Source organism: Dufourea novaeangliae, unplaced genomic scaffold (assembly GCF_001272555.1).
Source record: "Dufourea novaeangliae isolate 0120121106 unplaced genomic scaffold, ASM127255v1 scaffold57, whole genome shotgun sequence".
Classification (NCBI taxonomy): domain Eukaryota; kingdom Metazoa; phylum Arthropoda; class Insecta; order Hymenoptera; family Halictidae; genus Dufourea; species Dufourea novaeangliae.
This window is the reverse complement of record NW_015373937.1, coordinates 1,415,073-1,430,238: the sequence shown is the minus strand read 5'-3', so window position 1 is coordinate 1,430,238 and position 15,166 is coordinate 1,415,073. Positions and strand designations below refer to the sequence as shown.

Sequence of the window (15,166 nt, the reverse complement as noted above, 5' to 3'; positions counted from 1 at the left end):
CTTGCCCGTAATAACATCGCCCGAGAGAAGACACTTGCAGTGTTTCAATTTCGTCTCTGGCTGAGCGCAAATACGGCCAGCCAATTACCATGGAATCACATCCACTGACTCGCGTAACCTTTTTCACCGCAATTCACCTTTGGAAACGATACTACCACAGTCTCCTCTTCAAAATAATATTCCGCCAGGTTTGTGGGCTCCGCGCGGAAACAACGGTGAAACAAAATCCTCTCTTCCTTCCCAATACCATAACACGACACCAAAACGTTCGCCGGCCCGTGGAACTAAATGAACCGATAACGAATAACCGGTAATTACGTATCGTAATTGACCGAAGTGACCGAGGAACGTCAATTAATTTGCCGTCCCCGCCTCTAGGACGATGTTAAACGAGAGTACTCCGGGCTAATGAGTCATTCGAGAGGGCGACTGAAGCAAAGGACGCCAGAGACTACCCGCGACTTACAAAACGAGTCACCGAAATTGTTGGGAAAATTGTGCTGAAAACGCTGATAGGATTATATTATAAAAGATGACAGAATTTTATGAGAGATGTTAACAATTCTTGTAAATATTACAGGGAACACAAACGCCCAAACATCTCTGCTAGAAAAAATAATTATTTCTCGCGATTAGTTAACTCAAAAATGGTCCCAATACGTGCACCTCATCTGTTTTTTTCACGACAAAACCCCTGGAAATATGACTTTCTAGATGTCACGTACCTATACCTATATATACTATTATCCGAATGTTTTAAATCAACTTGAACAAGTTCATGAAATACAAAACTGTCAACGTTGTACGCACGTGTTCACTGTTTTCCTGTTTGATTTACACTGGACAATGTTTTCCTATTAACCGTGCGAAGCGATATACCAGTTCTAGACGGCGATGGTCGCACGAGAGGAACACCGAAACGCTTTTTGAACCGAGTAATCCAGAGAACCCAGGCAATTACGGGTAGCAAATCCCGTGAATCCGTCGCGACAAGTATTAAATCACAATACCGTGAGATTTTTCGCGGCTGGATTATCAACGAATATGCTCGGATGGGTTGGAGAAACGACAGTGACGGAAAAACGAGTACAAAATGGATTACGTCTTGCGGAAATGAAGTTTCGCTAACGCACCCACCACCATCCCGTCTCATCGCTCCGACCGTGTAATGAAACCGCACGAGATAATCCCTGGCCCCGTTTAAACGATTAACAAAACACGATGGTTCCGTTCTTACGCTTGTCAGTAACACCAGCTGGACGCATTAAACGCTGTTAATTGACAAATTAAATTTTTCCCTGGAAAAAAATCAGCCTACTACCGTCAATAAACATATATCTTTACCTATCAAACAAATAAACATGAAAAACTTATAAATTAATTAATTTGTTCACTTTCGTATTGCAACACAAGTCGTAAAAGATACGAAAAACTTCAATCTTCTAACATCTTAAACATCGTTACAAAAAGGTACTAACCAGTCATTTTTACTGCTTTGGTAGTTCTAGTGTTAAATTCCACCCCGAAATGAGGTTAAAAATCAGGAAGATAGAAATCTCGGACAACCCCCCAGGAAAATTCCGTGTCCAATGAGGTATCAGAAAATTGCAACAATCGAGGAGAACCGGGTGGCCCGGTCGCGGTATTCTTGAAAGGAAAAGAAGCCCGCGTGGAAATTCAAATTTCGCCCGCGTGCCGAGCTTACACCCGATGGAATGGCGGAGCATCGAGTGGGAACCTCTTTAAACGGCGCGTGGGCTTGTCGATGGTACACGTCTCGCCTGCGTCCTGATTGCGAGAAGCGCACGGTTCAAATAGAGCGGAAAGGCTTCGTCTGACGCTTCACGAGCAATTTCATTTCCGTCCGTGGAAAATTTATGCAAATCACCCCACTGTCGACGGTACGCCACGCGGCGCAGAAAGAGCCTGGAGGCCCGACCCGTAACGAATTCACCGGGATTATCCGATCTCGCTGGGACAAGAGACCGCTAACACACACATCCACATACAGACATACACACACGTCGTCTCTGGAAAATCGTGGAGAAACGTTTCACGATGACGTCCGAGGCGTGCCGGTCACCACGGGTCCCTGAAACCTTCGCGACGGCTGCTAGTGACGTTGGAAATGGAACGAAGACGAATCGTTGACTTTCAGCTACCGTGGACCAGACGGTGCGTCATGATGTGGAATGGTTCCGTTTTTTTTTTTTAATAAAACAGTTTTATAATATTCTATCAAGATCTTTGAGAAATAAGTAGGTGGCCAGTATTAGTGCTTTTCGATAGTTATAATAGAATATTTTAATAGAATTATGGGACAGTTTCACCTTTTGGAAAACTAAGATGAAAATCAAGATTGAAGAAATTACTTTCTAGACTTCGTTCCCTAAGTATACTCCGAATTATATGTATGCAAATATAACATCTTTCATCATTTCTAAGTAAATGAAAATTCACAGAAAAGTAAATACAACATTGGTATCCCTTTCCTGAACAAAAATAAAGTGGTATGGTCAAAGAAAGTATCGAACGATTCAGCGTCGATCCTGTAACAACTTTCTTTTCTCGAGTGCAGTAATGCATATGCAAGATCCAGCCAAGCTTTTCCCTGACGGACCAATGCATCTTTTATGCAAGATATTGCCTACAAAAGTGTTAAAGAGGATTATCCGACGAGAAGTCAGCTTTTAAATTCAACTTTTACCCCCTTCCATCCAAAGCCAGTTCCTTAAATCATCCCACGGTGGAAGTACTTTTTAAACCGCGGAGCTTGTCAAACTTTCCACGATTCTCCCTGGAATAACGCGATACCCAATCCGTCGAGTGACTGCATATTTATAAGTGGCTATATATATTTATAATTACTTAATCGCAATCGGTGCCGTCGAGAATTTACATTTTCCCTGGGATTCGCGCGACGCTCCTTTATTCGGGTCGCATTTAAACCGAATCTCGTCGAGCGGTGTGGGGAGAGTGTGGGGGTCAAAGATCACGATCACACCCGTGACGTAGGCAGCAGATATGCTGCTGACAGGTATGGAAATACAGGCGATGGCCTGCAAATTGCTTCTTCCACTTTAAACCAGCCGTTTTCCACTTGACACTGGTGACGTACACACGTTCGTCTGGCGTGCGGTTACCGAACACGCCCCCGACCGCCTTCGCTGAACCTCTTCGATTCCCGATGGCTCCAGAAAAACTCGTTAGTTCGTTGCGGCGAGCCATAATACTAATATTCTCATGATTTTTCGATGGTATTTGGATTAATATGTCCCCCTCCCCCGCCATTTTTAATCGAAAGATAACGGTATCTTCGTCCGGCGAAGAATCTACTTACACTACCGGTGAAAAGTTTCTGTATAATTCTGTGTACAGAAAGAAATAGAAATTTCTTTGTAGAACATCTAGAACAATTTGTCACGCTATATGATTTCACTGAAAATGTCTAGAAATGTCTCCGAATGTTTGGCTGATTTTTGTAGTCATAAAAGGTACGACTATACAGGGTGATGCAAAAAAGTATTCATATCTTCTAGGGTAGATAGTACTCGACGAATGATGAAAAAAAGTCCTATCGATAAAAAAAAATGTACTGCGATATTTATAATTCTTAAGAATTACAGTTCAACTGATCCAAGGATCTCCAACGTATATACCAAAAGCAATCCAATAATAAATAACACAGAAAAAGATAGAGCACGCGCCCGTTGGAATATCAAAGAACCCTCTCTGGCAGAGCAACGCGACCGAAGAGGCGAACACGGAAGCGGAAGGGAGGCAACTCTCCCCGTCCTAAGAGCAAATTTCTCGGATTTCCTCTCCAGCCAGTGAATCGCATTTGCATAACATAAATGTACGGCTCCAAGGGTCGGAGACTGGTTTCTTCGAGGGGAAAAGAGGCGGGTGAAGGGAACACGGGATCGTCAAGATGGCTCGGACAAACAGACAAACGGGTACAGCCGAGGGAAGAGAAGAACGGGGGTTGGATCCAGCATGGTAAATCTTTGGATACGACTCTCGTCTCTCTCGCAAGCTACTTTGCATTCGTTTCTTATTCCACCGCTCTTTTTTCACAACTCTCGCATACTTTCGACTCGCGAGCACTCGAATCACGATTCGAACCTTCACTTCAGCCCGACCCTAGCTTTTCGCCGTCTCGAGAAGTTATTTCGCGACTCGTTAAGCCCCACGACACGCGGCCAAATAATACCTCTTCACTTAACGTCACTTTCCCCACTGAGCTGGCGAAAGCACGGGCAAAATCTCTTTTCCATTCGCCATGTAATCCGTTAATTCTACTATTGTTTGTTTCAGTGAAATTTTTTGAAGATATCCATCGTTGTATTAATGTACAAAAATTACAGTATTTCAGGATTTTCTAACGAAGGATCAGGACCGTGTTATCCTTATTCCTATATCCCTTCTCATTAATAACCATACGGTAGGGGTAGCAATGAAGGGTTCATGACTTCTAAAAAAATCTTGATAAACATAGGTCGAAAAATTAATATTTTCGAAGTTATACATAATTCTTGACGAGTACTATCTACCCTAGAAGTTACGAACCTTTTCTCTGTATTACCCTGTATAGCAAGGAAATATTGTAAAATTTTTTATTTCAGACTAAAGCGATTTCCAGTGTATGTGAAGCCAATTATTATTTTTTCATCTGACTAATTACTAAACTGCTGCATATAACCCAGCTGTCAATACACGAATGTGAACACCACAGTGTCACGAACGGTTTTATTCGTAAATTTAAATGAATCAACGGGAATAGTTTCTAGTAGAATGCGCGTTGCAAAAAAAAAAAAAAAGTACGAGCGAACCGGAACAAATTAAACGAGATACGCGGGTGTACGCGTTTTCCACGGGTGGAACGGTATCTAAAATTTTTCACCGGAAATGGTACGCGAACAAAATACCCTGCCGGTCCGCCGCTCATTTAAAACGCATTAAATTTGTATCATCCGTTTCGACCGGCATTATTTCACCCGGGAATAAAAATAGCCGAAATTCCCGGTAATCAGGTGGAACGCAACGATAACATTGACGGGGGAAATAGCCGCGTGGTATCGATCGTTTTATATACAATAGCAATCTTTTCACGAATTTTTATCCAGAAAATGGCACACTTCTTCCGTCGCAAATTCCAAAACCTTAAACACACATTTTATTGTTCCCCTCGCGAACGTTAAAAACATCATGCACAATTCATGAGGAGAACGTGACGTTATTCTCGACGAAGACAGAGAAAAAAAAAAATATTTCGATGCCCCGAGCGAGGGGTGGTGTCTCGCGTCGACGTTGTTTCCTGAATTCGGAATACGTCCTCGCACACGCTCGTGTGTCAATGTGTTAGAATATTCACAGCACGGGAACGACCGACTAAACGCGTGTTTATTTTGGTTATCGTCGAAAAGTGCGAATAACACTACGGGTATAGGCGTGAAGAACGGTCAGATGATATACAGTGACCTACACAGACATTTCTTCACGAAAGCCTGTCCCTTCTATTTAACCAAATCAAATGATAAAAATGATGATAAAAAGAATATGTAAATAGAAATTGCATACAAATCTCGACACCTAATCATTATTTCAGAAGTGTGTGAATAAATGTGTAAGTCACTGTAAATAGAACGGTTACGTTTCGGGAATTTGGTAATATTTTATAGGTTAGCGGATATTTACAGAATTCAATTTCTACGTATTATTAAGAACAAGGTACACACTCTGTAGAGACTGTATTCGTTACCACAAAGACAAATATATTCATTCACAATGCGGAACCGACTCTATTCCGTATTATAATAACGGCGACCTGCACGGAAGGCGTACACGCCTTCATTCTATGCAAACAAGCCACAGGAATAACAAAGAAATTTAATTAAACGGAGGAAAGAACAACACAAAGTTCACTGATGGATCCGTCTGAACCAAATTTTATAGGGTGGGCTGCCGCCCTGGGGCATTGAGTAGTGTGCGTGGGATAAATTGTCGCGGTGGATTTAGCGGTTGAAAAACAAGGGAATTTAATTAGACGGGTGAAAAAAATATTCCGGAGTTTATTCTTCGTTTAATTAATGAAACAGAATTTTATAGAAAGAAACACGTCTATTCGGGCTTTGTTCAAAGCACAATACAACGTTCTGTGATAACTGGAATCAACTTTAACGAGGTAGCTTTTGTAGTCGAAACACCGAACAGTTAATTAAATTCGGAAGAATGTTTACATACTCGATTATCGAATCTATGAAAAGAGAAAAAAATCATGTTGTCAAAATATAGCGTGTTTCCCAAATTGTGAAAGATATTTAATTTGTTTTTAAACAAGGAAGAATATTACGATTTATTATATTCTTAACATTAAGACTACCACCGTTAAATGTATAATAAACTAAATTCTATAATATAATATAAAATGTATAATAAATCATAAGTCATCATAAATTCAAACAAAAGTACCATCATGATTTCATAATTATAAAATAAGAAATTTGAAATACGTCATTTTGATGAGTTTGGATATTCCAGTATTAATTATAAGTCTTCCTCTCGATCTTAATTATATTCTTACATTTCACTCTAACCGCACAGCGAGATCCATTTCCATTCCCGACGACCCCTGGATCGAACTGACCGAGGGTCTTAATACTGATTGATCGGCGCTTCTTGTTCACCACGTCACGGTTCCACTGGCGAGCGCAAACTTCGAAAAGTTCCAGGTACATACATCCTACGGGTACGACAACACGGGGAGTAGATAGTTCAGCGTGATATAACTCAGGAACAATTTCCACGAGGCGACAACCGGAGTAGTAGAACTCTCCGGTTTTCCGATTCGACCCTCGTACGAACCGTTCATTAGACCCTTCGCGACGCGCTGGGATCCGAAAGTTCCCATGGAAGAAGGTGGAAAACTCTTTTTACCATGCTTGTTACGAGGCCCACCCGTAAAAACAGACTACGTAATCCGTGGATCGCTTACGTTGTTAGGATAATCGCTTTGTCCTTGGATTCAATAAAGAAAAAGGGAAACACCAATGGGGTTCCTCGTACCAAACCTTGTATGTATTTGTATTGACTTGGCGATTTACCGAAATTTACCCTAAGATTTTGAAATACTGAAACTCAACGCTTTAGAATCTAAAGTTTACATGCTGATTTCTACACAAAGATTCTCGATTTCCGTGTTGTATACATTACATTACGCCCATAAAGTGGCGACTATGCCAACAGAAAGGTCGCGTGAACAAAAATAAATACACTGTTAAATGGTTTCAGGTTAACGCCGCCACGCCAACCGCTCGATTCACGACAAATACGTTTATACGAAACCATTATTGGCAAGGCGATGAGGGAAGGGTAGAGTACGGGTGAGGGGAGAGGGAACATTTACATGAACAAACATTACTTCCAAGCGAATGAACATCGCCGGTTGAAACGACGACGTTACTATTACACGTACATAATACTGCACGTCCAGATATAAACGAGCTATGCGGACTGGAACTAATAGAACCGCAAATTTGTACAAGTTGGAAACGGCATCACAGACGAATTTGTGTTTAGTAGACGGAGACATAATTAATAATGACCCCGCGAGCGTTCGACGCGGTCTCGCTAAGTTTCCACGTGGCAGTTTTTGAGTGGATAATAAACTATGTGGAATTGGATGTCGCATGGGGAACCAAAAAAACAGTATTAATGTAGAAAATACTTCATGCTTTTATAAACGATAAATGAAGGTTCTAAATCAAGGTTACAAAGCAAGGGGTTAAAAATAAACCAGAAACATAATGAAAAATTACAAACCGTGTAAAATATGGTAATCTATGCAAATTGTCATAGTATAGTAATGCAAATTATTGCTGTTTTGGAATGTACGTAAATAAATGTGTCGATCATTGTATATTCACTTCACGAGCATTGAATGAAAAGTAATTAGTCAACTGTTCCCCTGGTCGGTACAGGAGACCCGAATTTCTCAGTTACATTTCACCGAGCCAGGTACTAGACCGTTCATTAAATCTCCGCTACACGTGGTCTAAAGTTGCACGAATTACAATGACTTTTATGGCTTGCTGCCGGCCCGAAATTTCGTGCATCAATTTCGAACACGTTTCCGCGAGTGTTTCGCCAAGAATGCCCGAATACACAGTCCGAGGGAGTTGTAAAAGAGAAATTCAGGTATCGGAAACTACGGGAACACGGACGGCGCAATACACGGAAATTGTTTCTCACTTTAGATCAAGATAAAAATTACGAATGGCGACGGGGAACATTTTCTACACCTGAACGAAACATTTAAAACTACAATTAAACGTTAAATTATTCGTACTATTTTTAAAAATAATATAATTAATAAAACTACTGTTGTAGACAGATAAGATTCTACACGTCATTTCTATGCAGACGACACTCCAACGAAATAAAACGACAGTACGACACTCTAAGGCAAAGCAAACGGGAAATCCATGGTACGCTATTCATTCACTCCTAACGTGTCGCTGCGGATAAGCCGCGGCGCGTCCTTGGTTACATCTCGAGAATCGGGTATCGATTGCTTCTCTTGCACGGCGTGGGACAAAAACCGACAAGGGAAAGAAAAGAAAACAGTGTCCCTGGTCTAACCCACATTCGACCTCTAAGACAAACACATTTAACCGAGATTCATCCTTCCCACGCCTGTTCTCGAGGCCTAGAAATTTAACTGCAGAGTCAGATCCGATCACAGAAACTGAGCCAAATATTCCATCGGGATGCGTCAACAGACAATTCACAAAAATCTTACTTGTATCGGAGTTACGAGTATGCACGAGTCATTATTCGATGACATCACATGAATCACGGTCAAAATGGTTCAAGACTCACCCCAATTCGATGGTCGAATCGTGTGCCAAGGGGGTGACCAGGCGTACCGTTGGACGATGACTGAGGATGACACCAGAGTACACTAAGGATCAGCTGTCCGACCAATGACCGACGTGTGTGGTTGATGATCAGTCACTGGAAAACGAGAACTCACCACCGAACACGATAACCCTCACCGAACGAAGGTGCGCGGACGACTGACTGCCGTGGTAGTCACGGTGGGGTGTAGCCGTGCGCTGATTCTCCACTACCTCCCACTCCATGGCCACTCTTTATCCTTCCTCCACGCGCCACTTCACGGACGAGCTTTCTCGTTTCATCCTTCCGCGTCTTGTTTCCATCCCCTCCTCCCTCCAGGCAACCCGCCCCTCCCGGTGCCCTTTGTCTGTTGGTGTTCCTCTATTTTCCTTCACCCTGCCGCCTACTGTTTTGCACCCCACTCCCGCCCCTCCCAACCCCCAGGCTTTTCTATCACGTTTCGGTTTTCCATGCAATTTACCATGGTCTTTTTATTTTTGAACGATTGATTACACATCCCGCTGTGTTTTCGTGGAATTTTTTATCTCCTTCATGTTTTCAGCTATGAAGACATACTCAACCGGCCAATAGTATTGAAGCAGGTTTGATAATTACATAAAGAGAAAAATATTACTCTATAAAGATTTCACGTTGGTCGTATTATATACCTAGCCTGAATAAATGGGCCTACGAAGTTTTATTTAAATTACAGATTTCTCACAAACTTATTACGTTATTTGGTAAAAAAAAAATGTCTGAAGTGTACCCCACTCAGCCGCAACTTATAAAAAAATCACATCAAGATACTCCTACCTAGGCCGCTGTTCGCGTTCTTTTTTCATCCGTGCCTTAACCCTTTCTAGCTTTCTTCCATTTCATTCGTGTGGCGGCAACCCTTTCTTGCCGCGTTGTTCTGCTTCAAACCAGTTGCCCAGCCTCCTCCAACTTCATAGAATCTCCTCTCTGTCCCCCTTTAAGCTCACTACCGTCTTTGTTTCCTCGACACATTTCCCGTCCCTGTTCCACACCTCTATCCTCGATACAATTCTCTTCGATCTAATCTTTTTCTGGCGGAGCACGAAGAACATGTCCCTCCTCGTCTTTCCCTCTCACTGTACTGGCGAGACAGTAACGTCGACGAAGTTTGGTTGTGGGTAGAGAACAGAGACGGAAAATCTAGTGGAAGAAAACGTCAGAAAACATGGGTGTGTGAAGGAGAAAAGAAGAACCACGAGAGAGAGAGAGAGAGATGGGAAAGGACGGAGCGCAAATAAGCTGGCGGTGGAAGAAAGACCGAGATAGTGGCGCTCAAGGGTGGAAGAACACCAGCGATTTATTGGATCCCCGAGACCAGCGATCACCTATATGCCGGGAGAAAAGTTCGGTAGAATCCGAGACGAGATACTTCAGTCGTTCGCTGTCTTGGGTAAAAAGTGAACACGGGGAGTGTGGGGGTAAAAGGAAGTCCGGAAGTGCGAGCCCTACCGCGAACACAAAAAAGGACAATGAAACGTCAACCTATCTGGTTCGTAAAAGCGTTTCTTTGCGAGGTAGTAATAGTGAGTAACAGGCAAACACATTAACGAAACGTGTTTGAATTTTCTAACCCAATTTTCTCAAAAAGCGAAATTTCGAGCGAAAGATATATTAATCGTTCAACTTCAATTCGGTTCTACACGATCTATCACGCCTTGATAATTTACATCATTACCCCCACGTTCTGCACGGCTTCATACCAGATTATTTATGTATAGGACAATGTTCTGCTAATTTTCATATAATAGGACTGAGTGTAATTAATTTGCATTTGAAAGTAATTAATTTTGACGTATAACCAAACCGACCGAGGGATAAGCCAGTGTATTTCGCAGAATATAGGTCAAACGAGCGTGTTTCAATGCACAATGCAAGCGACGGCTGCCGCGTGATCATTGCTGAAAAGCCAAGGTCTCCGTGGATTTCAAGTCTGTAGATTGGTTTTCTTCTAAATAACCAAGATCAACAATGCTAAAAAAACGGTGACAGGAAGGTGTTTCGTGATAAATAAATCATCGGATCGAACACCTGGCCGACTGAAATCGACAGTTTACGACGGCAGGAAGACACGATCCGTTGCACGTTTGCCCGCCAGCCGATCACCCGCCCACGACTCCCGGCAGCTTTCAATTTGCCAGGAAATAATTTACACTTTCTACCGCAACCGGGTATACCGCTGGGGAAATTTATTGTGAATATGCATGCGCCCTGCATGAATATGAATACGACGGAATTATTATGCGACAGAAGAAAGTTCGCGAAGGGCGACGGTGCTGGGCTAGAGCGTTCCCCCTCGATAAGAGTTTCTGAACTCCCTCGGCGGCTTGCTACTCTTTCGGGGGGGCAGAGTGTTCGGGAGATATTGCAAAATCTCTGCTGTACTTTCGAAGTATCAACTTTTACAAAGGACCGGTATATTCCGAACCAGTTGAAAGGCACGGAGGGATAGATCATTGGTCTCTTGAGGTACTTCTTGTTCTTCCGAGATATCGCGGAATACTCAAAAACTTTTAGTCGGTACTGAAAGACCAGCATTCTGGGAGAATCCTCCTGGACTCGAGGGACACGTTCAGTAGTCGTTCAAGGACTACTTAGGGCCCTAAAACCTCCATTTAACCCTCGAAGTAGTAACTCTTCCACCCACATATCTTCAAAGAATCATCGAGGCGCTGTAGTGATCGTCCAAGATCTTGAATACCCTTTGGATGGTTATTCGTCGTCTGTTTAGTAAATGGTAATCAGTGAACTTTTTTATTTTAGCGACTCTGGCACCCAGAAATCCTCAAAGAATCATCGAGATCCTGAACGCCCTCTGGATTCCGAAACCTAAATGTTCTTCGAAGCCGTCTATTTAAAAGATGAGAATCTCTACTTTACCTAATAAATCTTCGTCTAATAAATAGGTACCCTGTATGAAAAATTTCATATTTTCCTCAAACAGACTCGGTGCGATAGACAGTACGGTGTTCATGAAGCTTCAGATGGCTTCACTTCCTCTTATCTCTCGGTTGATATACAGTCTCGTAAGCTACCAGACTGGTACCACTGCACAAGAAAAAATATTAACCTCCCACTTCGACGCCTCAAAGCGTGAATCTTCGTCCTGGCCTGCACGGAAATTATTCTGTCCAACGGCGGAGCACCGCGTGCGCGCGTTTTAACAAACACGTCGCGTTCCCGGCATCGAATGCCATAACTTCAGGTCAGCCCTGACAACCGTGTTGTCAGTGATTTAGGGCAGAAACCAGGGAAGCTAATCGGGGACCGTGACGCACGAACGGAAGGAATACCCCAGTCGGTGTATCCGGTGAACTCCGTCGAATGGATCCGGCTGCTGGCGTCAGCCCTTCGAGTTGACGGAACCGAGGGAACAGTGGGAAAGGGAACAACATCTGGCAATTTGCGAGAACGTCTTAATAAACGAAATAAAGCATGATCGCGCCCAAGATGGTATGCTTTTGTTTCTGGGTCACTCGACGTGAAGGAACGTCGTCTGTGATTTAACGGAGCCGGTGCAAAATGGCGGACGGGGAAGGGAATAGGGGGATCTAGACAGAAATTGTGAAATAAACGTTGCGTGGAAACTGGCTGACGCCTTGTTCTTTCCGCTATCCAGCCGAATATTAAGTTTCTTTAATAAATTGAAGGGAATTTCGTTTCTCCTGCTGCGTTACTTGAAGATAAAGTGCAGCTCTTAGTTTGGTGTTTCTTTCTATATTTCGTTTATTGGATCTAACTTTCAAAGATCTATAGTGGAATAATTTTGTTGGGAACTACTACTGTCCAAGTCTTCAAGGAATCGATGATCGATTGTCTACAGAGTAGTTAATAGTATTTAAATATATAGATACATCGATAGAAAAACGACTGAAGCAAACGAATACTGTATTTAATAAAAGAATATTAAAATCCTCAATTAGTTTTCAATTTACTTTAAATTATCGAGGAAGAGAGGTGTTCAAATGAAGAACCTGATAGAATTCCCCCTTGTATCAGCGATATTCTATTACGAGGAAGAACACGGGGTTAAAATCTCCCAACTTCGTATAATGTTATAAACTGTATCAGCTTTACTAACTACCTATTTACCATACATATTTCATTTATTCGCGTACGTTCGCTGTCCGTATCCTTCAAACTCGATTGCAATTCATTTCTCGTAACTTGATTTCGTACGAATACGCCGCGTAATTGAGGCGTACTAACACACCATACCCGCGTGCTTGCGGTACTTGTGTGTGTGTATGTGTGTGTAGAATACACGACAGATGTACGGTGACGAGCAACTTGATCTCCGTTGAATTGCAAAATTTATTAACAGCTGCGCGATCTAATTCCACGGAAGACGTTCAATGAATCCAAGGGGAAACTCCTTCCCTTCGACGATCAAGTAAACGTCATGTAATAGCATTATAAATCGTAAGAAAATGAACACGGAATTCGATGCGTCCTATAATCACCTTCATCTTGAAATTTACAGTTAGATTACGGAAATTAAAAAATAAATATATCAAACAAGCTTACGTACATTAAATTTTTACTCGAAAACGATGTAAATCGATGTTGGATTCAGACGCACTATATAATGGAATTCTTGAATACGACGATAAAACGCAGCGCGAACGCGTAAATATTTGACGAGGAATTCGTGGCGAATAATTGCACAGGGGAGTGGAAAAAGTGGATCAGTCGGAAAACGGGCCCGTCCGCGTTGCGTTCGAAAATAGAGCAGCTACGCTATCGCAGCTACTCATCTAGCCGGTTCCGTGTCACTGTCCTCGTAATTTATTCATCGTACACCGTCCATCATCCTCCTCCTCCTCCTCCTACGGTGCATTTTGTGACGTCACGGTGACCCTTAAACCTCCGGCGACCGACCGAGAGCGCCCGCTCGATTTTCAAGACTCGCAACATTTTCCTTAAGGAGGGATTCTCGTATAACATCTCTAAAAACAAGTCATTTTCTGCGAATTTCTTTTTAAAAAAATTATTAATAGTACGAGAGTAAAAAGAAATATAAGAAACCATGCTTAAAAGCTAAGAAATTTTGTTAATAAGAATTTATGAAATAAAGAATTAAAGAAACTACTTCTTCATTTTTTGGAATTCGACCTTCAAATTTTGGGGGTCTATTTTTGAAATGTTGTACCTTTGATTTATGTAAATAAAGTTGGTTCGATTTCTTTGAACCTGTTACGCGAGAATCCCTCCTTACCCCGTGCTGCCGATCCAGGGCAATTCAACGGAAGAATTTAATACACACTGATATGAAAATCCCATCTGACCGTTTCATGGGCGTAGAAAAAAAGTCGAATCATTATTTGTAAAATAACAAATGGGTTTCACGAAATTGGAAAAGGTCTGCGAAATATATTTATTTCCGACAAGGGGTTTAGAATTCACGGTGGCTCTCCGTTACCGCGCGGCCCTTCTCCTGTTTCAAATCAAATCAATTTGTCTCGGTGGCCACTCGGTATTCATTCCGTGTCCCGTGACGTGTTCAACTTTCGAATTTAAACGTCAGTCACACGTGTATCGGTAGAATTTGAGTCGTAAAAAAAGGGGGGAAAGGGTCGCGAACGCCCACGCCGCAGTAGATTCTCTTGAATCGGTGTCTGTCAGACGGCTGACTGTGGTTGTCTCATTCTACTTCGAGGAGATAACACTGTAACCCCTTGAAAATGGTCAGACAATCATTTTCCCTTATTTTTCGCTGTTACTTTTTTAAAGTAATGAACATTAGTTACTTTTTAAAGTGAAAAGTGTCTGTACACGCTGCTTTCTTAAAAGAAATAACGTTGTTACCCACTGTATACCCGAAGAATAAATCCTTTCTTATCCCGGACGAAATCCTTCAGGAATCGTCGAAGAAGATTTACTGCCGGTGATTCATATGTCCAAATCCAATCAAAACGAGCGACGTTTAAATCCTTGTCTATCTATCCTCTTTGAATTCGAGGCAATTCCAGAAAATATTTGGTTTTAAAGATTCGTAAAATAACGTGTGGACATTTTTCTACGAAATATTCTCACGCTTCGAAACATCACGGTCATCTTTTTGTTTTGGAAATGATTGTTGCTTGATTCGCGCGAAACACGACGATCATCGGGGTTAGTGAATACGTCACTGGGAAGCGTGACAGCGTAGTGAACACAGTTTTCGTTACGATTTTCTGGGCTCCGGATACGGGATGAACGCACCAATCAACGCCCCCTGAAGCGTGCTCCATTC

The 15,166-nt window shown here is 42.3% G+C and overlaps 1 protein-coding gene across 2 annotated transcripts in view; it reads right to left on the bottom strand.

Moving 5' to 3' along the window:
- Positions 1 to 15,166, bottom strand: part of LOC107185450 — a 123,038-nt gene that overhangs the window by 105,058 nt on the left and 2,814 nt on the right. Inside the window, exon 1 of one of the 2 annotated variants that reach the window (XM_015573128.1) lies at positions 8,881 to 9,065. The exons of the other annotated variant lie outside the window; for it this stretch is intronic. The gene's annotated coding sequence lies outside the window, so the exon portion shown is untranslated. Of the gene's footprint in view, positions 1 to 8,880; positions 9,066 to 15,166 lie in introns of those variants that run through there. 2 annotated transcript variants of the gene reach the window in all.